Source organism: Patagioenas fasciata, chromosome 14 (assembly GCF_037038585.1).
Source record: "Patagioenas fasciata isolate bPatFas1 chromosome 14, bPatFas1.hap1, whole genome shotgun sequence".
Classification (NCBI taxonomy): Eukaryota; Metazoa; Chordata; class Aves; order Columbiformes; family Columbidae; genus Patagioenas; species Patagioenas fasciata.
The window spans coordinates 13,061,502-13,088,717 of record NC_092533.1 but is presented as its reverse complement, the minus strand read 5'-3'; the positions used below and the strand labels follow the sequence as shown (position 1 = coordinate 13,088,717).

The 27,216-nt window shown below is 39.5% G+C and overlaps 1 long non-coding RNA gene across 1 annotated transcript in view; it reads right to left on the bottom strand.

The window, feature by feature from the left end:
* The window catches only part of LOC139829096 (uncharacterized), a 154,152-nt gene that overhangs the window by 78,886 nt on the left and 48,050 nt on the right, over positions 1 to 27,216 (bottom strand). The window lies entirely within an intron of this gene.

Below are 27,216 nucleotides of genomic sequence, written 5' to 3'. Positions count from 1 at the left end.
TCTCACCCTGCTTCCTGAGAAGCCCTGGAAACACCACAATTCTCCAGTTGCTTCCACCTTTCTCGGGGCATATATCCTGCTCCTCTCTCATGGTACATACATGGCACACAAGGAGGCTCGGCTGCCAGCAGGTGCTAGCGGGGAGGGCACAGCCAGAGCTTCACCTTCACCACCTCCATCAGTGCAGCCCATCTGTCCACCCTGCTTCCTCCAGGGTCCTTAATACCACAGACACAAAAAGGGAGAGCGAAGGCCTGACATGCTCATGGGCAATTGCATGGCAGCAGCTGTGTACGGGAGATCAGACAGCGTGTTGGAGAGTTGAAGAAACAGCCTTGTACAGAGGCAGCATTAGAGAGCACTGGTTGTTTAGATCCAGGGCTCCCTCCACTGCTGTTGGGTCCAAGCTAAACCACTTTTAGGAACTGAGTCATGTTTGTAGCCGGGACAGCTCAATTTGTCATGAGTTAACCTGGTGTTTTGTCCACGGTCTAAGTACCTTTCGTATACAGCACACACTTTATCATGCACATAAGGGCTGAAGGACCATAGGAGCAAATGAAAAGACCGGAAACAAAGATTTAAATTCTCACTTTCTTTACATTCTCGTTTTGCATCTAATCTGAGTTCAAGCGATCACATAAATGATACCATTCTGTGATTCTGTGGTAAGAGATGCCAGCCTTCTTCATATGCCTTATTTCAGCAACATCTGACAGGATCAAAAAAGAAACAAACTTCAAAAAATGTGGGCTCCTATGTAACTTACTTGGGAAATTTAAACCACCTGCTTGGTTTCCAGGGTTCTAGCACATATTAAACCAGGAGGAGGTTAGTATTACAGGGTTGAAGCGTACCTGCAAGTCTCTATACAGACTCAAAAGTTTTGACAAAGTTACACTGGAATCAGAGACCTAAAAGACTATACAACAGCTGCCTCCACTTGAGTTTGTTTATTACTGGCCTCTACAAGTGGTGGTGCTAAGACAGTCCCTGCATAAGTTCACATGATGAAGAAGAGTGTAACATGAAGGGTGTTGTCGGAGAGTATCATACGGGCCATGAAGCTAAGTCTTCAATAAAGAAGTGGAGGCATCCAAGGAATGTGCCTGATTAAGAGACTCTCAGGGAGGCTGCAGCTCAACTGTGGCCCCTCCCTCCACCCAAGACACCCCCTGCCCGAAGCAACAGCACAGCCCCTGCACTGCCCAGCTGAGACCCAGAGCAGCCCCACCTGCCAGTGTTGCAGCAGGGAGCCCTGGGGCTGTCTCTACACATGGCCTTTAAACCATGACAATTGACACCGATTGTTTTATAGTTCTGCAAAGACAAAGAAATTCCTGCTGTCCCTCACTTTTTACCACTCTGCTTTATCTACTTTGATTTGTGTTGGCTCTTATATTTTCCCCTCCTTGGACAACTGTCTCCTCTGCTTATATACTCATACTATCACCAACCATAACTAAATTAGGGCGTAATTCTTGCAATGACATATGGCACAGCAATAAATGGACCTCTAGAAAGCACCTTATACCATATGGCTTATTCCTTGTGTCATAAAGAAAAGGGTTATGAACCAGAAGTGTGCCTATGCCAAGGTAACTACATCCGCTGCCAGGTCTGAGAGGATAGTAGTGATTAAACTACACCAACACTGTGGAAGTGATATTACATCTATGTTTACACAAGACTGCAGAACGCTTCAGCACCTGCTGCTTAAATGGGGATCAGGACAGGAACAGGGAGCAAGCAGGAGTGAATGAATTCCAGACAGCTGTCAGGCTGAAACAGCTTCACCCCTGCAGCAGCAGTGTGCTGCAAGCTCACACAGCTCAACGTGCTGGGGAAACAGCTGAATACAAAACAAAACAAAAAAAAAGGAGCTTGCTCACCACCAGGTAGGTTTTCCCTGGTGTCTCCAGCTAAAATGTTAACCTGGATGTCTTTCAGGATAAATATCTCCAGAGTTATTTGTACACAATGCTGCAGTGTTTACCTTTTGATTACAGATCTTTACACGCTGTCCATTATTATTGAATGCCAGGATGAAAGGCAGCCTAAGGGCCTGAATGCAATGTTCTGTCACAAAGAAAATACAGCAAAAGTAATGGCAGGCTCCAAAAGTAGAGATACACCAGGCTGGAAAGAAAGATGAGCACGGGATCAGAGTTTCTTTTGCAGGGTGCTTGGCTTTTGCTTTAAAAAAAGCTTCATGCAGTTTTGCCTGGACAGTGACATGTAAAGCCTGGATTTGGATACAAATGGAGAATGTGTATAAAATTCTGTTGACTAATTACTGTCTCTTGCATTTGTGTATGTACAAATAAAATAGGAATTACAGAGCTACGCTTTCCAGGTTACTGAGTTTAACAACTCCTGGAAAGTTCCCTATTAAGTTCAGATCCCAAACTGGGTTTCAAGAGTTAGAACAATGTAATGAAGTCTAATGCTCTCACTGAAGGAAACTGAAACAAGTGACTCATAATATTTAAACTAATGCCACTCAGCTAGTCCACAGACCTTCTTCTTATGGTAGCATTCCAGATAAACAATTTAAAACATTGCCCTGTATTTCTTTAAAGTAATATGCACACAGTATGGGTTATTTCTATTAAGAGTCAGTAGTCAAGTTGAATTGTGATCACCTGTGAAGTACAGTTATTTAAAAATCTAAAAAAAATTCAAATTTTAAGTAAAAAGTGCCAGAAATGGCATACAGACATAAATCTCAAAAAAAGCATTTCTACAATAGACACATATATACAATACATGTAGTAGTGCATGTGCTTCAGCTCTGAAGAAGTGTCTTTCTATCTAGAAACACAATGAACACTGTACTTGTCCTTAAGCAGTCTAGAAACCTAATTTTTTGGCATCTCTGTGAAGCTGAAGTTGTAGCTATGCTAACATTTCAAGTTATTTGTAAAAATGTCTACAACTGTCATTAATCTTTTCTTCTACACTGGCACATAGTTTACTCCTTAGTCTACTGCTGGAGTCATACAAATCATTTACAGTTTTTACACTCAGGTACCAGCAGTCTAGGTTTGGATTTTGAAAGGCCAAACCCTGGGGCTGTTGCCAGGAAGCATTTTGATGTGTTACCTGCTATAGGTGATTCGCACTTGGAGCAAGTTTGGTTGTGAGGTGTTGAGAGCAGCAGAGGTGTCCAGACTGCTTTTATAATTACACCATGACATTACCCCACTCATCTCCACTAGCCAAATTTCAGCCAATTTTTTAATGAAATACCTTTCCACAGCTATTTATTAGTGCACCTATATCTGACTGGTTAAAGATTGCCTGTAAATCTTGAGCTTTTACACTTTTTGTTCTCTTTTACAGCAACTTAATGCTTTCTGCAATACCTATAAGAATACAATACCCACTTACTACATTTAAAATCCACTTTTTTACTAGATCCACTTGAAAATATTCCTGTCATATGCCAGTTTGGCTATAGGGATACAAAATACCACGGTACCACCTGATTCCACTGACCAAGAAAAAAAGCAATTCAAGTACACACAACTGCTTTGCATTAAAGAGTAGGAAAGCAGGCAGTACCAATTTTCCATACACTCTTGCATTAGATTTAATTCTTATTAATAAGAAATGAGAGTCATTAACACTATTAAAAATCTAATTACATTAGCAATTTTCCATCATGTCATATATGAGTAGTTAAGTATTGGTATTTGTTTTTCCTAATGGGATTCAAAAGTCTAATTAAAAGTCCCTCTTTTGTGCTTAAGTGGAATGAATCTCTATGAACAACAAGACAGTTCTAATAGCCACAGACAGCTTATTCCTTCAATATCACACTTGACAACCATCTTACCCTTCAGCACCTTAACCGAATTATACAGGGGCAGCCAGAAAGTCAAATACTTACTGGCTGCTACAACAGCAAAACTGCAAGCCCCTTTCTCCTCTCCTCATTCCTCTATCCACGCCCAGTTGCTTTACAGGTTATAATAATTGAATACCAGTAATAAGGACAGGTATAACAAAACCTTTTAAGCCTTTAAAATAACACCCTGTAAGAGTATGATTTTGCAATGTTTATCAGTCATGCTTGCAAAAGTTTTATTGTGGATAGATGTAAATGGAGTACATTACTCCTCTCAAGGAACTGCTACAAGAGAGAGGAAAAAAAGTCCATTTTGCCATACAGGTGTCCCACACAGTTTGCCAGTATGCTGTGTGCTCCAGCACAACTACTCTAGCCACAGTAAGCTACTTTAGGCTGAGGTCTCATTTTCATTTTGTAAGCATAACTGGTAACAGATTGTAAGGTAAACACTGCTGTTGCCACTGGAAGCTTCTCCCGCTTTCATTCAGAGAGGCAGCAGGGTGGCCAGCTGGCCCATCCAGAACCAGTTCTGAATTTCTATCTCAGCAGTGGCTAATGATCTCTAGAAAACCCACACTTCCCTGCCTTCAACCCAGTTAACATTTCTAAGAGGTTTCTTACCCTTGCTTGTGTTGAGTGCTGAACCAAATGTTTGTGTAGCAGAAACCCCTGGTAAAAGGGAGAAAGATGGCAGTGGTAAGCAAGGAAGAACATCAGATGTTCAGGACCCCCTAGAACACCAAGAGAAAAGATGAAATAATTTTGTGAGTACAGCCACCAGCAAAACCAGCCATCACCTAACAGTCCAGGACTCTTACTACACCCAAGGACCAAATGAGCAGCCATTCCATCCTGAAATCAGCCTGTCCTTCAGTTAATGCCACTTTATTTGGCAACGATGATACATGGGAATTACTTTGCATATCAGTGGGCGTTACTGCTTTATTCTGCAAAAATCAGAGCATTTTACCGCAAAATGCAAATCTGAAGTGCTCCACAGCGTGCTGGCTTTGCTTTTCCTTAACACGTACCGATCAATGACAGGTTAATGCTTAGTTAACATTTATTAAGAGCAACATGGTTTCAGAAACTTCAGACTAAACGTGTCAATTAGATGACAGATCCTTCATGAAAGATGAAAGAACCTCTGTGTTGGGCAGATACTCTTCTGTTTTGCTGTCAATGATTTATTAGTTACAAAGTCCCAAGTGTCCAAGCTTATCAGTAATGAGATAACCAAGTATGAAGTAAGGGGTACTGTTGATTATTTATTTCACAGAATCTCACTAACCATCACTGCTACCAAAATAGTCCAGAAATTACAGATTCACACAGTCTTACAGCAACAATCACAAAGTAACATACCAGACACAGCATGAGGTAGTGAGCTAACTCAAGCTGAGCCTGCTAAAAGCCTGTGGAAGGGTAACCAATCTATACTCAAGGTCATACTACAAATCAGACACATCAATGCTGATTACAAATTAAATTCTTTACTGTCTTTCATGTTGGTGCAGACACTGAGACTGTGTGAAGAGACTGACATCCTGTACATAATTACCACTTAATCTGAATAGGAGAAATTCATCCTCACTTGAGCAGTGCACAGACACTGGTGTCAGGACAGGACAGCAGCGAGTCAGGGACCCTTGACCAGGCAACATCCTACCACCCAACAGGTTTTCACAACTTTTCAATTTGAGAACTCTCAACAATTTTCTAGCAAAGGTGTAAGCTCAGTGCAGCTGTCTGCAAATAGTCTTGTTTTACCTGTTTGTGCCCTGGAGATCAGAACCACTGACAGGCTGCACAAAACACACAAAAAGTTAGCAAGAGCCCAGACACATAAGTCTAATCTTAGTTCATCCTTAGAGCACAAAATACAAATAAAAGCATGCTGCAAATAAAATTCAATATCCAGAGTACAAATACATCAAGTGCACAGGAATTTTAAAGGCTCCACAGTACTACTGTACAAGGAAGAACTTCTACTGTACAACTGACCCATGTCTTTGTGTGGGCTGACAAACAGATCCACCACTTTCTCTTGCTTCCAGTAAGAGTTATTTATCAGTACTTCCAAAGCCCCTTTCAAGAGCTATCATAAAATCTATGCAAGAAAATACATAATAGCAAAAATCATTTTCCCCATCTTTTTTGTGTATGGCCTAGACTCATTTTCTTTCGTGGCAAAAGAAGTCAGAACAAAAATCATCCTAAACCTGTAGATACATTTCCATTACACATCTTTATTTTTCAGTGTGTACAGCACTGACTCTGACCTCAGTTTATCAACAGCGTAAATATTAGGAATACCTTTGTGTGCAGGATATTCTTTTTTTTCATCACATGTCCACAGAAAAAAATAACATTGAGCAACAAATAACTCAGTAGACTGCTGGAATTTTTAAAAGTAAGGGGGGAAACAAATCTTTCTGCAAAAACAGGGATGGTAAATTATTTTATGAAAAGGTATTACCAGAAGGTCTTTTACATCTCAATCAAAAGGCTGCAAGCTACAGCCTTGAATTTCAATTACAGATGGTAAGATGACATACAATTAATGCGATTCTATTTGTGTAGTCTAATCAAAGCATGAGAACAGGATAAACAAACGTAACATATTCTGTGTCTTCAGTTCCAACCCATGATGCACTGAAAGAGACCATTAACATTTCAGTACCAAATTCACATTAATTTCCCTGCCTCTGCAAGAGTTCTCTTCATTCTTAATACCATCACGCCATCCTGAGCCAGAGGCAACTCTTATCTCGGAGGTGTTTACAGAAACTGCCAAGAACACACTTTTTTTCCCCTTTGGAATGCACCAGATGATGTATCAGGTGTCAGATTTTCCTGCCAAAGTTTCCCCAAGGGTGGATCACAAAATGTTCTTTGTTATATGTCACTCATCTCATATTCTACTACCCCCTTCCCCTGCTCCTCCATCACTCTTTGTGTAAAAGAACACCTACTGGAAGAACAATGTTTTGCTCCTGATCATACTCTGACGTCTTCACTTTCTGTCTCCGTGTCTCCTACTGACACAAAAAACTTCAATGCTTTCCTGCTCACCACATGCACCCGACTAAAATCTCAGTACATGGTGCTGTGATCCTGTTCTTTGTTAAATTTTTGTTTCATTGTAGCGACAACGGCTTTCTGTCCATCTGGATTACTTAAAGCTATAGAGAACAAGGGAAATGTTCTGCAAGGAACAGCAGTGCTTTGGTAAAAAAAAAGAGGCATTAGGATGACTAATAAGTCTTCTGTACCCTATAATACACAAATGTAGCTACTTTTCCTAAATAACTCCTTTTCTTAAGAAGCCTGTTCTTGACATAATGGGGCTCTGCTATTAGCTACCCAGTTCTGATATTCTGATATATCGTCACATCATGAGGTAAAAAAACAACAGCCACGTAACACTGAAGTGACAAGGAGACATGTTTCTGAACACAGAGAAAATGGACACATTTATTTATTCTGATCTTACATATACTTTCTGTTTTAAACTGGAAATTTATTTGGAAATGGGGGGGGGGGGAGGGGGAAGAAAAAATAGGACAGATCTAAAAATGATGGGAGAATGGCAATTTAATATTTTTTCTCAGTACAGCACCATATTCCTAGAAACCATTGGCTTATTGCCCCCAAACCTGTATATTTGTCCTACTAAATATTTCACTCTATCAATTGATTGGTTTTATTATAGCAGGTGAGGTATGACGTGTCCCTGCAGTCCCTTGCAAGGTGAGACACGGGTGCACACCCTTAAGCCTGTCAAGAGAAGCTGGTTGGCTAAAACAAGTGCTGAAAAAACCAGGCAGCTCCTGGTTTAGCTGAACAACTCCCTGTAAACCTGTCAGCCCCAAATGGAGCCATTTCTCCAGCTCCAGGATCCTCAGATCAAGCCACATTAACAGCACTGGGTAATGGTCTGTACCGCTGCACAGACTGAATTTCACCCTTTAACTGCCTGACAGGCCGTTTGGTACTGTTTCTGCTCCCCTTTAGGACAAGAATACTTGTATAAGCTCTCAGATAGAAACTGTGTTCAAACATGCACATCAACAAAACTTCCCTTCTCTGAACCTCCCAAACAAGGTACATAAAGAATTGGTAGATAATGCAAATACTCCAGCATTATAAATAGCTCCTATAGAATTCTTCACATAGTATTTCCCCACATTCAAGCTGATCTGTCTGTGCCTGAGTGTGCAGCTCAGCTCAGAAGATGACCCATTCTCAGTGAATTAGTCAAAATTAATCTTCAACTTACAAATAGAATTAAAATCAAGACCATTGTGCTGGGAGACATAACACCCTTTTCCATACAGTACAGTTTTTACTGCTACAGAGTACAACATATGTATAGTCTGACGAGCATGTAGAATGTTAAATGAAATATGAATAATTCTCCTTCTACACTTAGTTAATTAATCAATTTTCAAGCAGAGAAGTAAATGTTAATAGCAAAGGTTTAATACCAGTGCATAATAAATAAACTTAAATATCATTGGCATATATTTTGAAACATCAAAGGAAGGAAAGGAAAAAGGAATCGTGAAAGTGAACAGTTTGAAAGAGAACGAAGTTTAGGTGACCTAATTAAAGGCTTTTCCTCAGCTACAAAAAAAAAAACATCAAAGTGCTGCTTCTGAAGTTCTTTTACCAAACCAACAGCCTCAAATTAAAAGGCTGCATTAATTTCAAGGAATGAGTCAGAGAAGTACTACTGTAAGAGCCTTCAGTCCCTCTGTGTTGCCACAGAAACAGAACATTATGGCTAGTTTATAATCCAAATGCTCCATTTATATGAGAGAATTTATCTTTCATTTTCACCTTTTCATTTACTCATCCAGATATATAAGAAAGCCCCTCAGAAATGAATGATGCTTCTTCCATGACTGACAGCTGAAGTTCGCATGTCGAACAATGTCTGGTTTGTATTGTTCTTTCTTAATGGTTTTCTGACATGAGAGAATGTGGCAGTTTTCTGTGTGTTTGCAAAGCAGAACGGCAGAAGCGGTGAGCGGCTGCAAAGCTGGGCTCAGGTGCTCTGCAAACAGAGCCCGGGTCCAGAGCCTGACCTGAGTGGGTGGTGCAATGTGCTGGAGGGGGGCACAACAGAGGAAACACAGGTGCAGGAAACACCTTTCTGGTAAGCCCAGATGCCACCGGGAGCATTCAGGGGACACACTGGTTTAGCACCTAGGTTTGAGGTACATGGGGTCTGGTTGGGAGCTGATCACCAACCCTGATTCCTGTTCAATCTGATGGGTGTTAAGCAGTAACACCAGAAGTCTGGAGCAGTGTCCCAGTCCTGCGAAGGCACCGCTACAGCAAAGCTGTGACGCTCATGGCCAGCCGCTGGTTGTCTTCCTTGTGTAGCTTAATGAGCACGTTCTCTGCAGCGGGACACACACACATCCACATCCCCCTATACTGCCAGGGGAGGGAGGCTGAGGCCCGAACTGCACAGAGCACGCAGGGCAGCAAGGGCACCCCAGCACCAAACCCCTCTGTACCCCATGGAACTGCTGCCAAGGAGATTGCTTTTGCCCCTGATGTTTCCTGATTTTAATAGCTGTATGATGAACCTGGCATAATCCAGCTACCAACAGATAAAATTTGGGAGAAAGGAGCTGGTAGAACCTCATCCAAACAGTTCCTTTCAAGCTAAAACTGACATAAGCTTTTGTTTCACTCATCCTGTGTACACGTTGCTGTGAAGGGTATAAACTGTAGATTCTACAGAAATTCAATGTGTATACTATGCTCAAACTACAAGTTAATCAGGTTGAGTACTACCTTCTTGGAAACAGCTAGCAACATGCCTTGTTTCTATGGCTTTTAATGAATATTCCAAATTGAACAAATGCATAAACATGAGGGTAATTTACATTGCTAAAGTTAATCAGTTTTCTTATACCTTTTATGCATCTGCATGATTTTCATCTGTATTGCATAAATGTGTCTCCTCATTTTTCATATGCATATGTACACCCAAACACTCCACTCATGGTGCACTTGATTTTTACAGATTTCTAGAACCACCCCTATCTCAAGAATTGAGAATTCTGTGGCTTACAAGAAAAATCATCAGCAAAAGGTTGTGAAGTACTTACAGATTTAAGGCAGCATTTAACTTAGATGTGGACTTGCCCTCTCGTAACTCAGATTTTTCTATCAGTAAACTGGTAACAGAAGAATCTCCTTCAGAAGTTGGCATATCAGCAAATGTCCAATACAAAGGACAACTCCGTTAAAGAGAATGGGTTTGTACATACAAATGTTAGGTAAGACATTCGACAAGGGTACTGTACGTCTTCCCTGATTAGCATTTGCAAAGGTCCCTGAGATGCATGGATGAAAGGCCTTCACTACGAAACAAAATGCGTATTTGTTGTTCACATTGTTCCACATTTAAAAGCTTCCTTCATCCACCCTAACTAGATACTTATGAACATTCAAATATTTCTCCAGTTTATTCCAGAACAAAACCAAAGACTTTGCAATTCTCCAGTGACAGGGCCAAGAGAAGCACATAGCTAACAAAACAAGTTGCGTGTTTTTTTTTCTCAAACAGGTTGAGCTTTGCTTGATTTTGTTTAAACCACTATATATTTCCACGATAATCCCAGTCAAGCCGCTGTCTAGTTTACATGGCTAGAACAGGGAGCAGAATTAACTTCACCTTTAAATATGTAACATTTCATTATTTACAAACCAACAAAAGAGGTTTATTAATATAATTTGGGAACTCAAGCACACTGCTTAGTTGAAGGGACTTTTAGATCAGTGAAGCTGCGATTAAAGTGCCATCAAAGCATTTTTGACTCCATAGAATTAATCATGAAATCTGTTCCTGCCAGCTCACTTATCATATCCGAAATATTAATTTTGAGCAAAATTAAATTGGACACCTACCGACAGCAACATTTTGCCCTTCAGAACTCCCCTTCACATTGATTTATTAACGGCTGCCAGAACAGTGTACCAGAGCAATTTATTACTACTTTCTCGATATTTCCCTGTGCTTACAAATAGTCCTCCAGAGTGAAAGGTGCTACCTGACAGCACTCTGACAAAGGTGCATTTTTCAATTTGCATAATGTTCTTCAGATTTATTACGATGTAAGGAAAGGAATTTCATTTTATTATCAATGGCAATGGGTGATTCACATGAAAGAAACCAGGATGGATATTCTGTGTTGAGTTGTTTTCAAATAAAGCAGATCTAGCCTTTTGACTTGGTGTGATTTCAGACAGGATGGTCAGCAAATTCTTTTGTTTTATTCATAAGCATCACTTTCTTTGTGTGCAAGACAGCCGAAGAGATTTGTACAGAGCATTAGGAAGAAGAGGGTCTGAAGATGCAGTGGTAGCCTAAGGATGTCTGATGGCATACACACACATGTGTCTGAACTGCTCTTTGGAAAAGGCCATGTTAGGAAGGAACTTTTCATTTGGTGAACAAAGCAAAAAAAAAAAAAATGTTACCCTTCGACCAAACTGAGGTTCCTTTCCTTGCAGCTTGAAGCCCTGAGACAGATCCACATCAAACATGAAAGCTTGGCCTGGGGAATTTTAATTCGCCATGATAAAGGCATAGCTAATGGTAGGGAAACTTGGAGTCTAGGTATGCCTAAGCTATGTTTGAGTCACTACATCAAATGATCAGTGCAATCCAAACTCCTAGCTCAAAAGTGGCTTCTTTAGTCTTTGAAATGTTTGGTGTCTGGAATCAGATCCTAGTTCAGGGGCTCTTAATGCCTTTCTGTGGAACCACTGCAACCTTCCTGTTTCTTCCATTTCTGTGCCTGCGCAAAGTACAAGCATTCCCACTGTTACAGATATTGTTTTAATAACGTGCTGCCTGAGAGAAAGGCAATTCATAAATACAATGGCTCCTGCCTGTTAATATTCTTGGCTCCAGTCCAACTATTCAATCTATGTGCTTATTTTTAAGCCTGAATAGTCCCATTAACTTCAATTGGGCTGCTTGTGTTCTTAAGTAAAACAGGTGTTTAAGCACTTTGCTGGATCAGAGCCTACAAATGCACATCTGCAATCTTCTTTGCCTCAGTTAAAGGTTCCTTCCTAATCATTATACATTTATCTATGAATTCCTCTTGTTTACACTTGCATACACATTCAGCCTTTGCAACAGGCTACTTGACACAATTGACAGCAATTGTGTTTGTAATCAGAGACAAAACTGTCTATGTAGCAATATAAATTTGTATTTATACACGCTGAGGGAATACATATAGCTGAAAGTATAATAGGAGAAAAGACACATGGTTGGACATTAGTGGAGGGGAAGCTTTTGGCTGAAAGGCTAAACAAGTTAAACATGCACAGCACCAATTAAGACACTCCAGATGAGGCTAGGAAAAATGTCACCAGCAAGTATCAGAAAGCAGTCTTTAAAACATGAACATTAGATGGAAAAAACAGTTAATGCTGTCCAGCAGTTGCCAACTCTAAAAATTCATTAAATACAAAACCACCTGTCTTTTCTAGAGCCACCTATGGAGAACCTGCTGCTAGCAGTTATTTGCATAACTGTATATATTCAAAGCCAACAATTCCAATTCTGTGTGAAACTCCAACAGCTCCTTGCTCACAGAACATGAAAATTCTTGTGTCTTCTGCCACGATGCTCCTGTGCATATATGCAGCATGTTATGCGGCTTTATACTTTACACTGATATGTGTCATTAACAGGTAAAGCTCCCTCTTGGGAACATTTTACAGCCTTTCACCAGTCTTTGACACCCTACCAAGTACCAGTTTCCTCATAGCTGGGCGAGCTCTCTCACAGCATGTGGTTTTGCACTTTTACCCCCAAACCTGGGCAATTTGACACTGTCCTTGCCTCTTAAGAACAAAGAACACACATACATACATACCCCCAAAGTCACATACTGAAACTCCCGCAGAGGTCACAATTTTGCCCAGCAAGTGCAGGTGTGTGAAGGTGACAGTCTGTGGCAGGAAAGGGGCTGGCACAAACCTCTGAGTATTACCCGATTTGCTCCTGAATATGGCAGACAGAAATCACGTATCTGAGAGGGAAAGACTGAAGGAACAACCTCTTTTGAATTGAGATGCGTCTTTCTTAAAACATGCTCCAAAGCCTAGTGGATTATCTAGGTTTACAATGGAGCTCTCTTCTCCAGTCTTCCAGCTTGTCTTTTGGAAAGGCTATTTCCTATTCAAGATTTCAAAGTATAACTGTCAGAATACTTCCCGCTGTAACCATATTGCCAGCAACACACCCATTTCTGTAGTCTTCATCAAGATCAGTTACCTTCTAGTCTTTCTCTTCTTTCAGGGAAGAAAACGTGTCACAATAAAAGGAGAATGACAGTGAGTTTGGTGTGGGAGTGCCAAGGCTCTAGACCATCCCACTGTGCTCAGGATTAGGAACAGGAAGGGTTCCGTCTATTTTATCCCCCTATCAATTTCACACCATTCTGTCTTCCATGCTCAGTTTCAAACACTATTGAACCCACTTCCTTCTTTAAGTTCCCTCTACCATCTAGAATTATTTACTCATTACTTGGATAAACACCCTTTGATTTTATTTTATTTTTTTGTTTTTTAACAGCACCTTTGTTATTCCCATTCAGTTTAAGCAAGCTGTTATGTTTTCTGAGTCTAGTTATCCTTCGGTGTTCTCTGATGCTTGTTATATATAAAAAAATAATAATTTTGGCAAATTGCTTGTATTTATTCAGCTTACTGTTTTCTCTTGATCAGCCTTTCTAGTTGTCTAATCAATCATTTTTGCTGACCTATCTCCACTTTTGTCAGTTGCTATCAGTTTTTCATGTGCATAAAGAGGTAAGTATTGTCCAAGTAATATTTACCGTTTAAGACTCAAATATACCAAGATAGGATTAAAAAAACCCCACACATCGCCTTTCAAAAACACTTGAGTTTCTTTTTATGAGTCTTATGAGGTAACTCTTTTTTCTTATTTAAATACCAAAAGCTAAAAACTCATTGAAAATTAAAAATGAGACTCTTCGAATAGCATCAGAAATACAGGGGCTTTCAAGAAATAAAAACCATACTAATGACTGTGAATTTTGCATGCCAAATTCACAGCAAGTCCAAGCAAATGCAGGAATTCAGTCTCTACCATTATTCTATGCCTACCTTATTACATAATAACCCTATAACTACTCCTTGACAGTCCTTTCCCCATGATTTCACACACATTTTGCGTTGTAAAATCATACTGGCTTCACTATCTCATCTTGTCTCCTTTGAGTTGACGTACTGCTCTCTTATTACATTAAACATTAGTTTCTCTGTTTGCACACTTTCTAGATCACTTATTATTTTCTGTCATATTTCTAACTGCAAGATCTTTAAGTTACCATCTGACCTCGCAGGTATTCACTGCTCTTCCAAAATGTAATATAACCTGTGAATTTATTTGCCATGCTGCTTACTGTGCCTTCTAGATTATTAAGGTGTTAAATAAAACCAGGTCTAACAATAAACTCAGAGACATCTCCCTATAACTCAATGTATCTATTTACCAAATTTTGTGACAGATAATGCTCACATATGAGATATTTTGAACTATTTTTCCCAAGTAAGTTATGGTAACCTAGGAGAGTAAATTATCCTTCTGGATATAACTGTACAAAGTATAAAAACAATATGGCCTATTAGGGATTTATTTTTTTATAGAGCTCCAGATTAAACATTGCTATTGATCTTCCTTGTATTACTAGACCTAAACATATTCTATAGATACACATGTGACACTAGGAAACCTGTTGTTTACTTAATAAGTCCACAATACTACGTACCGCTCACAAACATCTATACACTGCTTTGATTAGTTATCAGACAAATATTACCATAAATATGTTAATAAGACACCAATGAAGAGCTGGTGGTTCAAAGTGTACCACTGTCAAAAACAGAGAATACAAAACCCATGTGGGACTAAAATAAGCCCAAATGATCCATTTCAATGGCTTGAAGAAGACTGAAGCATAAGAAAATCCTCCAGTTTCGTGCAGAAAGTGTCCTCACCCCCAGGTAGGAAGGAAAAACGTATTCTACACTGCCTAGTCCCTCTCTCCTTACTTAAAGCTTTTTGTGCTTTGGTCCCTCTTAGATCCATCAAAATTAAAAAGAATCAAGTCAGGATCCATCACTGAGACAGAGTCTTTTCCCTCCTTCATTACAATCAAGCAACTACTCGCCTCCATACCTTAATGGACCCTGCCTCCTTCGACACTGGTGGAAAAAACCCTGCCTATCTTGTTTCAATCTTCTGTAAGTTACTGGCTTCAATTTACACACGGGGATGAATCTGACTCAGAATCCCCCTCTGCCAATTCTTATCTATTTATCTTCCTTGAGAGAGAGAATTTTTTCCTAGAGAAAGTCTTTCAGCAGGGGTTGAGTAGTGCAACAGTGACATCCCATGGCTGGCTACATTAGTCTCCAAAGAGCTTTCCTGACTTGCCAGTGGCCTCCTCTCCTCTACCTTGTTGAGGACAAGCGACAATAACTGAATACAGGCTGTCCTCAGCGCATTTTATTCACTTTACATTAAACTACCCAGGCAGTTTGCTCCGTCTGTCCAATGCACTAGGAAATGCCTTCAAATGCAGCCCTAGACACAGACTGACTCACAGAGACCTCACTGCATCGCTCACTAACAGGGGAAACACAGAACACGCAGACAAGCAAGTATTACTTTCAGTCATTTATAGCTGGAAGGGAGGTGCATGTGAGGCATTTGTTGCGATGCACACAGCTCTCAGGAGTCTGCTGCATTTCTTCATAGATCAAAAAGGTAACTAGATCCTAGCAGAAACACTGGTGAGCGTGTGTGCAGCAATATTCTGTATGTGAAGGGAGTGGAAAGGCTTTAAGAAGTGTTAAATATAGAATTGCTATTTAGTTTAAAGAGAACCAAAATTTACATCCCTCAAATCAGAGATCACTCAGCTTAAAGACTAAGGGAGCAAAATGAATGTGAGTTTTTCGGTGGCTCAAATCTGAACTCCAATTTTGTACCTGAAGTGACGAAGAGGCTTCTGCAGTTTGATAGCAGCAGATTTTAATATGCAGTTTTTATAGTATGCTAATTTAATGCTATTTTGCAATACAATCTAACAAGGAGTAAATAAGTTTTATTATTCTGTGGACATTCATTTGCAGTAAGGGCACCCTACTCTGGTGTTCCCCAGCCTGGCTATGGACCTCCTTTAGCTTGACCACATATGACTGCTCTTAAGCTTTTTGCCTACAGACGTAAATTAGTCAGTCTTGACTGAACAGTTTGGTAAGTTAAGTAGCAGAACCTTTCTCAACACAAGATCAATCTGACAAAATAAACCCCAAAAGCCCAAATAAACTACACTATGCATGATCAGAATGAATCCACAACACAAAGCTCCTTCAAATCTCTAAGACAATCAATGACCACCCTGATCCACTATTCTGCATTTGCAAACAACCATCCAATACATTTTTAATTCACAACATTTACTTTTAATGCTCACATGAAGCACTTCACCAACTATGCAACAGTCTTAAGACCAAAAGGCCAAAAGCCACAAGTACATTGTGTCATGAGTAGAGCTGAGGTGCAGCTGAGTTCCTGTTGTTAAAATTCTGTTTAGACGTGACACACTCTAACATGAGGGGCACCTCCTACTTCAGTTCTGTCATAAATAATGTTGGTTACCTAAACATTAATATTCGAGCTAATGCAGTAAGCAGCTGATTTTTTTTAAGCCTGAAATGTCTACAACTATTGAATTTGTATGGAAAAGTCACCATAAGGAACAGCCACTCTTCCCACAGATGTAATATTGCGAGGACTGCAAGCCATGTATAACTATCCATTTTTAGTACACAGGCTTCCCCTTGAATGCAGAATACTCACGCACACACCCCTTTCAAATTGGGGGAAAAAATGAGGTGAAGTGAGTATGCTATTTTCCTTTTTCCTTCTTCCTCCCTATCCCTATCCCAGCTTTGTCTTATTTGTCTACTTTATTCTGTTGTTTCCACTAATGAATCTTACTTTGCCTGAGTCTTACTGTCATTTTGTTGAAACTATTCAAAGTGCCTCAAGCTGCTAAACAGCTGGCAAAATACACAAACATTTAAGACTTTAGTCTGAATACTAAATCACGATTTCCAGGAGAGAACAATGTGGTCTTTTCTGATTTAATGTTTTCTTTTGAACTGTATGTCATTTTTGCTTTCAAATTAATCTGAGTGTGAAAAACAGGTTGAGTATATTTTTATTAGAAGACACTCCAAATATTTAGACAGTTATTTGAATCATGTTTTGGCAAAATGATTACGCTTGTCAGTCTGAAAACATACAATTTCCATATTTCCCTTACATTAACTCTCTTTAACAAAGAATTATTAAAATCTTAAATGCTATTTACTCTTCTTTTCCCCTCCCTCTCTGGCATGCATACTTAAAAAAAAAAAAATACAATATTTGGGATATATTAAGAAACATCTGAATTGCAGTTGCAGTTCTAGTGTAGTCACAAACTTGTCATTAAAATGCATAGCACAGTGCTAGTGCAGCTGTATACAGCTTTTATTATTCAGACTGCTAAATGGATAAAACATATTTTAATTTAATGGAAACTGTGCAGATAGAAACACGAGAGTATAAGGCTTTTTTATTTCCTCAGGAGAAGCCCAGGTCCTTGAGCTCAATGATAACTTCTCTTGGCCAAGGGCCAATCTAGATTTATTGCGAGAGTCCCCGTGCTGCCTCTCCAGACACACATTTTGTCATACCTGAAAAAGCTGGTAGGAACAGCATGCTTTCAGCCTCTATCACCGCCTTTTAATAACATGTATCTGATAATATTTTCAGAATCTAAGTGTATATTCCATAGGCAGGATCCAGGCAGCAGCAGTCAGCTCTCACAGAGACACAATGGACCCCAAGGCCTCACTGCCGACTTACAGAAGTGTCCTCAACTCTGCAGCCTTATTATACACACACTGTGCCTTTTATTAACGTCCTGAAGAGTCCACAACAGCTTAAACTCTCTCCTGCAAAGACTCAATCAATCTCCATATTGATTGAATTCTAGTTAACTAGTTCAGAATGGAGCTTTGATATTAACTTCATGTCTCAAGCATTAGTTTGTTACTAGCCACTAAACAGCAATTATTTCTAATCACAGCCTGTGTAATAATATCTTAATTTTTATTTTGAATTTCATGTATCAGGTGAACAATAAAGCAGAAGAAGTGCTTCAAAGCTCACACATAAATCATCTGGAGTAGGTTGCTGGAATGGTAGGGAGATGCAGGGAAGCACACTAGGAGACTATCCCGAGGTACACTCAGAGACCCGCAGCCAGAGCTGGGCACATACATTCCTCTTCAGGGCAGTCTTGCAGCAGAAATGCAACAGAAGGTAACAACACAGGCTATGAGGGACCATCAGTAGAGCCCATGAACCAGCTGAGCCGTCAGTGCAAATAAAGGAACCAGCCTTAAAAGGAAGCAAGTCCTTTGCCAAATTTCAGCCCTCTATAAGCTAAGCAACAAGGTATTTTCCGGCCCATTGTGAGCCCTTCTATTGAGGTGGCAGCGGAGTCTCATTATCTCCCTGGGCTGTAAAAGTGCCTCTAATTAGCTAGTCACCAATGCTCTACCAGAGGGTATTTTGGAGTAGATATATTCTAATTGTCTCTGTTGGGTGTCTACAGCGATTCCATAGAAAACAACCTTCACACAGGGTATGCTCAGCTTGGAGGCATTGCTGTCTGCTCTTTCACTCATTCACAGCATTTTAAGCCTGGATGCCACATAAAGCTGAGATGGACGTGCTACGATTAAAGACAGAATAAAAATGAAATGAACCAATAGACCGAGGTTAAAAATTGGAAGTGGCAACAGCTAATTAGTTCCCTAGTTGAAAAGAGAAAAGCCACAGTGCTTCTGTTCAAGAGGCTACTGCTGCTGTTAGAATACACTAATATTCCAGCAATGGGTTTCTACATTTCTATTTTTTTACGTGAAAATGTACATTTCTAATATTGATTTCCATTTCTTAAAGCTTCAGTATTTCCCAGTCTTCCCATAGCAATCTGTTGCTAGTCACTCTGACATCTACCATTACCATATGTCTCCCACACCACAAAATGGGCTTCTGTAATACAAAGTAAAAGACAATATTCATCGACTAGTGACAGAACATGGCTTGACTCATAGATTCCATTCTCTTTTCCTCTACTTAGAGGCTCAAGCAGTTATAAACATTCAACTGACATTTATCATTTTCTTGCAATATTTGCGATAGAGATGCTCACTTAACACACGTGTTTTCATTCCCTCAGATCCAAAGGGCCAAGTTTTCCTGTATGCTACACCTACGGGGTTAAGGGAATGCATATATGTCTTACTATACAGATATATTTATGGATAAAGACAAAAAATGGTTACTTAGAAAAGCCCTTACACTAGCCTATTTTCAGAATGTGCTATAGGCAAGGATCTTGGCCATAAGCTCTTGGGTTCACATGGTAACATCTTCAGAAGTGCAAAATCTCTTCATATGATTCACTCATTCGGAAAAAACAAAACAAAACAACCTAACAAATTTAAGCTAAACAACAAAGAGCCATATATATAACACAATATCCATAGCATTTAAGTGACTCAGATTTAAGACATTTCACTGAAAATATGTAATCGCCTGCCTGCTGACAGGATTACTAGTGCATCTGAAAAGAGTTATGAGCCTCTGTTTTTCTGGTTGGTTGGTTTGTTTGTATGGGTTTTGTTTGTTTAAAGCACACAGTGCTTCTCTGAGCTCTCTGACACTGGACCTCACTGGCAACCGGGCAAACTCTGGGCTACAGCAGTTTTAGTTCCCTTGCAACATGACCAATGTCAGCCAGCTGGCCCATTTGGAGCAGTATTAAGCTTCCATTCAGGTGGAAGAAATTTCACTTTACTTGGAAACCATATTTTCCATCGATTTGCTAGACAATCTGATCTCTGTGGGAAGTAAGTCTGCTTAGTTGTTCCTCTGTCCTGTAATTATTACTCAGATCTTTAGATAGCAGCAAAAGATCTATGAATAATGCTGTCACATTAGAGGCTCAACACAACCAATAACTTCAGTCTGTTTGTATTCTTCTTGGCCACATATATGTGCTGCATCCAAGATTATTCCTATTTACAGGAGGACATTCCCCAAAGCTTTCTCATTTTCCACATGCAATTCACATGCTTTTCTTGACTGTTTATGAAAAGATTTCATTCACTTTCTTTCTCAAGTTTGGTAGTTACTGGAGTTGCTATTCACTCACATTTCACAGACTCATGAATGACTTAAACTTTGATAGCAAATGCAAATCGCAGCAACATATTTTAATGAAGTTATTGCTTTTAATCAGAAATGAGACTTTCGTGTCTGAAGATTTATCTAGATACTTCACCACTTACGTAAGGATGCATTCTAATGAAAAATCACCGGATGCTGACAACACTGGTTGAAAAGTTACTATTTCCTATGAACACAATATTCTTCCACCCCTCCTCCCATGCAGATGTCTACATGTCTAACAATAGAATATTTTTTTCAAATACAGTATCCAAAACCACGTACAACTTCCTTTCAACTCTGAGAAACACGCTGCAGTTGCTGAACAAATTAATTCCTTAGTATCATATAAAGGATACAGGTAACTGAATTTCTCTGTCTTTCACTCGTTCTAATCTTGCTGACATGTTATTTACATTCTGTTCAATAAATAAAGATTAAAAAGTTAGGGTGCCTGAGGGCACTCTTTGCTAACAGAGATTTCCAAGTGTACAAGTTGTTTTTGACTTTTAATAACATCCAGAGAGATGCTTTGTTTTATACATTACCCACATGTGATGTATGTGCATAATCAGTGGAGCTCCCAATATATAAGTACATTTTGTTTTTTATGTACTTGTCATCTTCTTTTTGATTGTTCTCTATGATCTTTATGAACATGCCACTCTCACGCCATCTACCCAACTTGCTGCATTAGGACCAAGAGAGCAGGAATACACAACATGAACACAAAGAGCATAAGGGTGAGAAAGTAGCGCTGATACACTTCACCAGTGGAAAACAAGGACTAGTCTCTGGGTGCCACACTAGGTTTGTTGGGGATTATATTGTGTAGGGCACCAAGCTGAGTGCGATTTGTTACCAGGCCAAGAGTTGCCACTGTTTATTAGAACCATTTTTCCTCCACCAGTGAACTGAAAATGGCAAGAAAATAATCAACAGTTGTCTGAGAATATCAGCCACCAGCAAGCAGTCCTTCTCAACCGCATTAACAGATAAATAAATAAAATAAAAATTTTAAAAGGCAACCATTAAGCTTGCTTAACACAGCTGGAACTGGAACTGGTTCTGTTTCTAAATTGCTACTGAAAGTAGTGGAAAAGCCCAATCAAGAAAGAAGTAGCTGCAGTAGCCAAATTGCAAATGGCTTGGAAAGAGGGTTTTTCAGCAGACATGTTCTTCAATGCTTTCTAAGGGGTCAACAACCTCCGAAGACTGATATGACAAACTATACTTCCTTCCCAAATGAGGGGTTAAGTGTGCACGAAGGGCCTCGTGAACAAAGCTGCCCATCAGGATTTCTGTCCAGTTTCCCACTTTTGCCTGGATTCTGCTGCCTCTCTCAACATGCTGCAGTTCCCAGCCCACAGGCCTGTGCCATCCAAAACCTGCGCCAGCGCTGCCTTCAACAACGTCTCCCTCTCACACTCCTCCTGCCATCAGTGTAAGCAGAACACGGGAAGCCTGAGGGAGAGACATATCCTGAGAAAGCGTGTTTCAGAGCTGTCCTTGCTCCCTGACAGATACCCACAGACTGATCTCAATTGCTTTTCGGGGCCAAACCAGCTCCTAACAATTAAAATGCGCACAAGCGTCCTCTGTCATAAGCTGAACAGGGTCTTACTTCAGCACCTTGAAAGAGATTATGAACATCCTTTGCTCTTCTCCCATGCTGGGAAAGGGGGTTCCTTCCTGTCATTTGTCTGTCTCATTCTTCTCTTTCCTTCTCCCTTTTCCCCATTAGTGCAGTTACAACAGGAAAGCTGTAACTATAATAATGCTGCACCTAGATAAAGTCGGAAATGGCACACGATTACTCATATTATATCTTCAAGTGTTCAAGGCTTAGGGACGGTGATGCTCATAAATAGCACTTGAAGCAATTCTCCTAGAGGTCCTTAGCTCAACATGACATAATTGCACTACTGCAGGTGCACTACTTAGCCTGCAGCCATTTCAGAGAATTGCTAAAAATTAAAATAGAAAAATAATTTTAAAATGCAGCAGCTCACACAAAGGTTCTTATTTCAAAAATATAGCACTAAAATCTAACTCGGGTATTCCTGAGGCAAAGAAGAACCAAGACGCCAAGTGCCCATATCCTTGCCTAAATGTACAAAAAGCAACCAAACCTGAAATTAAAAATACCAAATTATTGTAGAAGTAGGACTTTTTTTTAACAGAAAAACCTTGTTGTGACAAACAATCAGTTGGACCCAAACTGAAAACAGATCAACTAAATAAGATATGCACAATCTGTACTATACACAATCTACACTGAGAAACAAACTGATAAAGCGTTATTGAACATGTGTAGCAGAGTGAAGATAGATTTCAGAAAACCAAATAAGCCAAGATGTGGGATTTTTAATATGCCTTTACGAACTTCTAATTAAATCTAAAACTGACAGTACCAAATTGTTTCTGAAAATACATGTTTTGCTAAGATGTCCATTCTACTGGTAGTTCCTGAAGACTTCCTAAGAAGCTCAAATTAGTAGCTGAAATTCTAAATTCTTGTCCAAATTTCTCAATCTAGACATAGCCCACAATCAAAACACAATGATTTTTGAGGTATTTCTTTCAATACTTCATAACTTTTCTCCTGACGAAGGCAATTTCTTTACAGAGAGTAAAACCTGGTTATATTTAAATGTCTTATGTCTCATAATTGGCTTACTTAGATGTTTGATAACAGTGAACAGCAAGGGAGTTTCCTGAGAAGAAAGAACAAAAGAAACAAGCAGCAAATAAGAGTGATCAGCCACAAGACTCTTTGAATATTTATTAATTTACCTATATTTCTATTCCTCCAAAGAGATAACAACCACATTAGGTGAGCTAAAAACCATGTGATTTCAAAAAGCATAATTCATTAGTTTGTGTTTCCTTAGTAATTACCTTCTAGAGCCCTTGCAATTATCCTTGTGACCCACAGTTCAATCATGGCTTAGTTTTGCTGGTCCATTTTTTGTCTGTGACTTTTAACAGAAACTACTTGAGTTTGGCAAGGTACAGAAGGGCTGGCCATTTCCAGCTGGGGGCAAGACTGGCCCCATGTTTATTTGGGCTTGGTTTTGGGTTGAGTTATTGCTTCTTCACAGTTCCATCCCTTTGGCTAGAGACTACAGATCCCTCCAGCAGCCAGACATGAGGTTTTCCCAACCACCTCCAGAGCCAGTCACAACAGGTCTCCATCATCCCAGGGTACATTAAAGGAGAGAAATTAATTTTTTCCTAATTTCAGGAACACTTTTTCTATTAAGAAAAACTCCCTCCATCAGCTCTTGCTGAGCTTCTCCAGCCCCACACTTGTCCACCTTGTTCCATAAGCTGCTTCCTTGTCACCCATTTCTTTGCTAGCAAGTACAGGAAGCAGGGTGTGATTTCAACAGCCCACATTAATCACCACCAAGATATCTTCTTATTCATCCAGTAGGCCAAAATTGTCATACCCCACACTGCTATCTAAATATTTCCTTCAGATAATGACTGCATCGTCCTTGAAATTGTATCCATCAGGCTTTCAACCCCCATTTGCCACCTGCAGTCATCATTGTCCATCTGCACTCATCATGGTCGTTCATCTTTGTTAAATTTACAGCAAACACTCAGTCTTGGAAACATCACTGCAAAAAGCAGAATTGTAAAGATGACAAACAAAATATGGGGGAGGTGTCTCTAACAAAAGCCAGGTTTAGAAGTTATTAATTAACTGCAGAGATACGGCATGAGTGAGTCGAAGTACAATTTAAATAATTGGCACAATACATTTGCTTGATGCATCTGAGAATTATACACCCCCAGCTTTCACTAACGCACTAAATGACAGAAAATTATTTAGGAAAGCATGTTCATTAAATTCTACCATACCGTGAGAAGCAGGCCTTAACCAAAGTATTTAGAATAAAATATTTTTTCAGATGATACAGGCAGTAAATTTTGACAGCATCCAATCTCTGGGACTGCACTATCTGTACTAAAGGCCCTGAAGTAGTAATGTTAGTAGTTTCTTCTTTTAAGCAGTATTTTTAAAAAGAGCTTGAAATTGATCAAATGAAACTTAATGAAGGTGCTTTAGCCTATAAAGTTAATTGTCACTTTGGTGCCACTGTTTCATGGGTTTTGGAGACTTTCTGTTCTGAGATAGAAATGCAAACTTCACTGACAAGGGCACATCAGTTTTTCTGCTGCTATTGGTTCTACAGATAAAGGAGAAGATATAGTGTCAGAATCACAGGCACACTGCTTTTCCCAATTGCTTTATGATAAATATAATCTTGCTCTTCTTGGACTTATTTGTAGATAAGCCTCTATTCCACAAACCTATCTGTGTACTCTCCAGGCTCCCCAGTGTGTATTTCTGCACATTCTGGAGCATCTGAAAGGAAGAAAGGTCTATTAAAGTCCTTGTCTGCTGGGCTGGGCTTTCCCCTGTGCACTCAGGGCCTGATCAAAAGTCCACATCCAGTCACCAGGAGTCTTTCCAGTAAGTGTAATTTACATTCACTCAGGTTCCTGATTATTCACAGCCTGGTCGCACAGTTGCAATGGGGGCAAATTATTTTCCCCCCTTAAACGCAGGCTGGGACTGCAGAAGCCAAAGGGACTGTCCAGAGATTTCCGAGTTGTTTCAATTTTTTTTTTCCAAAATAACCAGAGAGAGATCACAACTGCTGAAACTACAATGAGAGTATCTACGTACTTCAAAACTGCTTTCTGCATCATGTCTGAAAGTAATTCCTTTTAATTACGTTCGTATTGCTAACGATAAACAGAAGATAAGATCAGTTGCCAAGGCAGATTGTTTTCAACTTCTCTAGGAGATAAACTGGGCTCTATAAATCCAGCTTATTCAGTATCGTACACACACGTGCCCACAATATTCCCTTTCTTCAGCTCAAGAAGCTAGCAGGTCATGAAGGATCACAAAAACCTGGGCATTATGAAGAATTAGAAATGAACAATAACTGTTTCACATTATGGTACACTGGCTGCATTCAGAAGATACAAAGCAATTTTCGCAAAGTGTCAGAAGCCTCAATTTTTACTTCTAGATGGGAAACTCCGTACCAGGTTAGGACTTTCTCACGTTTTCATCCTTCTTCACCATGCTTTATTTTTCACTTCTCTACTACCCAATAAAATTAACCTGAACAGAAATACACACAGGCACTTTCACTCAGCAGATCCAGTTCAAAGTTAGGTCTGATATCAACTCACATTTTTTGTGCTTTTGCTCATTCACATTCTATAAATTGCCAGCAACTACTACAAAGTAAGGGGGGTTTTTTGTGTATCAGAAGGCTTTTATTTGGGGAACGTATAACATTTTGATAAATACCATAATTTTAAGTGTTTTAAAGCCTGCTTTATACTGTTAATGAGGTCACAGAATAAAGAAACGGTAATTGCAAAGAATTTATTTAAAGCTACTTGACTTTGAAAATAAAATGCCTGCACAAATTTGCCATTAAAAAAATCAAAATTGTAATACACTACATGTAAGCCTTTAGTACAAATAAATTTCCTGACAGATTTATGTTCAGGATAAAAAATGCTACCTGTCAAAATCAGCTATAAAAAATTAAATATCTGCCTAATGTGAGGCTTCAAGTGTTGCAAATGCAGCATGCATTATCATAAATACAGTACTATGATCTAATTATGTATTCTGTACTAAGTTTGTCAGATAACACAATTTGAAAATGGCACAACTAAATCAAATATGTTCAACGTACCTATTGAGTGATAGCGAAATTGCGCATAAAAAGACTTCTGTACAATCAATCATGAGATGCTGCAACTTAGCATTGGGTTTTATTTTAGGATTTTATCATTAGTTTACCAACCTATTTCAGAGATTTTTCCAACAGAAGAGTGTCTTCATATCCAAACACAAATAGATGAGTTGTTATATGAATCCGCAGTCTTACCCCTGTTTATCTTCATCCCACACACAGTCAAAGTACTCATCTTTTTCCACTGTCCTTTGATTCATCGTTTAGGAAAAGACAAGGTAAGTCTTTACAAACCACACGATTGAAATGTAAAAGCAAGGTAAGAATCCGAAGGCCTGTTTGCTCGGCTTCAGCGTCAGGATTATCAGCTTCAAGGACAAAAGAACGTGGTTGATATCACGCATCTCAGACTGAAAAAAATAGCCTGTCCTCTTAAACTAAAGTCAGAGACAGGAAACTATAAGAAATATAAGAAATAGTGTTCTTGTGCACTGGAGAGGTAGAGCTGAGGCAAAATTAAAGTGATTAATCTTTCAAATAACTTCTCCTCAACATCACATGAATTTCACCTCAATCAATCTCGTCTCGAAAGATGGACCCTTGGGATCTAAAATAGGTCTCACTTTTTCTTTCCACTCAAACTCCTATGGCAGTGACTTTCCCTCTTCCAGCACTGCCAGAGCACAACTTCTGCTCTCTTACCCTTCAGCCAGAGGCATTTTTTCTTTTAATAACCCCTCCCCTGCTATTTTCCCATGTGGGCCTTGCCTTCACTGTCTGCCTGAAGACAGACAATGATTGTTCTCATCGGGTGCATTTTTACCAGTTCTTCAAGAATCGAGTTCTACACCTATCTTCTGTGGCAGTCTGAATTTTCTAATCCTTCCAATGCTCCTTCCTTGCAAAGTAAGATTCTGATCATTCCCTTGCTCTCAGGTTCCCGGCTTCTTTCATGTCAGTCTGAACGTATTCTCAGAGTGTGTTTTTTTACATATTCTGACATCTGACCAGAGTGTCTCAACGGGATTTGCAAAACTGTGTTAGCACAAAGAAATAGCCTAACTATTATCATCATCATTTCCATTTTTGTTACTGGCAAAACTGATCCCACGGTCACAGTCCCATTGTATGTGACACATACACAAAACATCCAGTCAAAAGACCAGCCCAATTTCAAACAGTTCACTATGTGTGTGCATTGAAAGACTGTAAAAATGGGTTCTGATAAATCACTGTATATTCCTCCT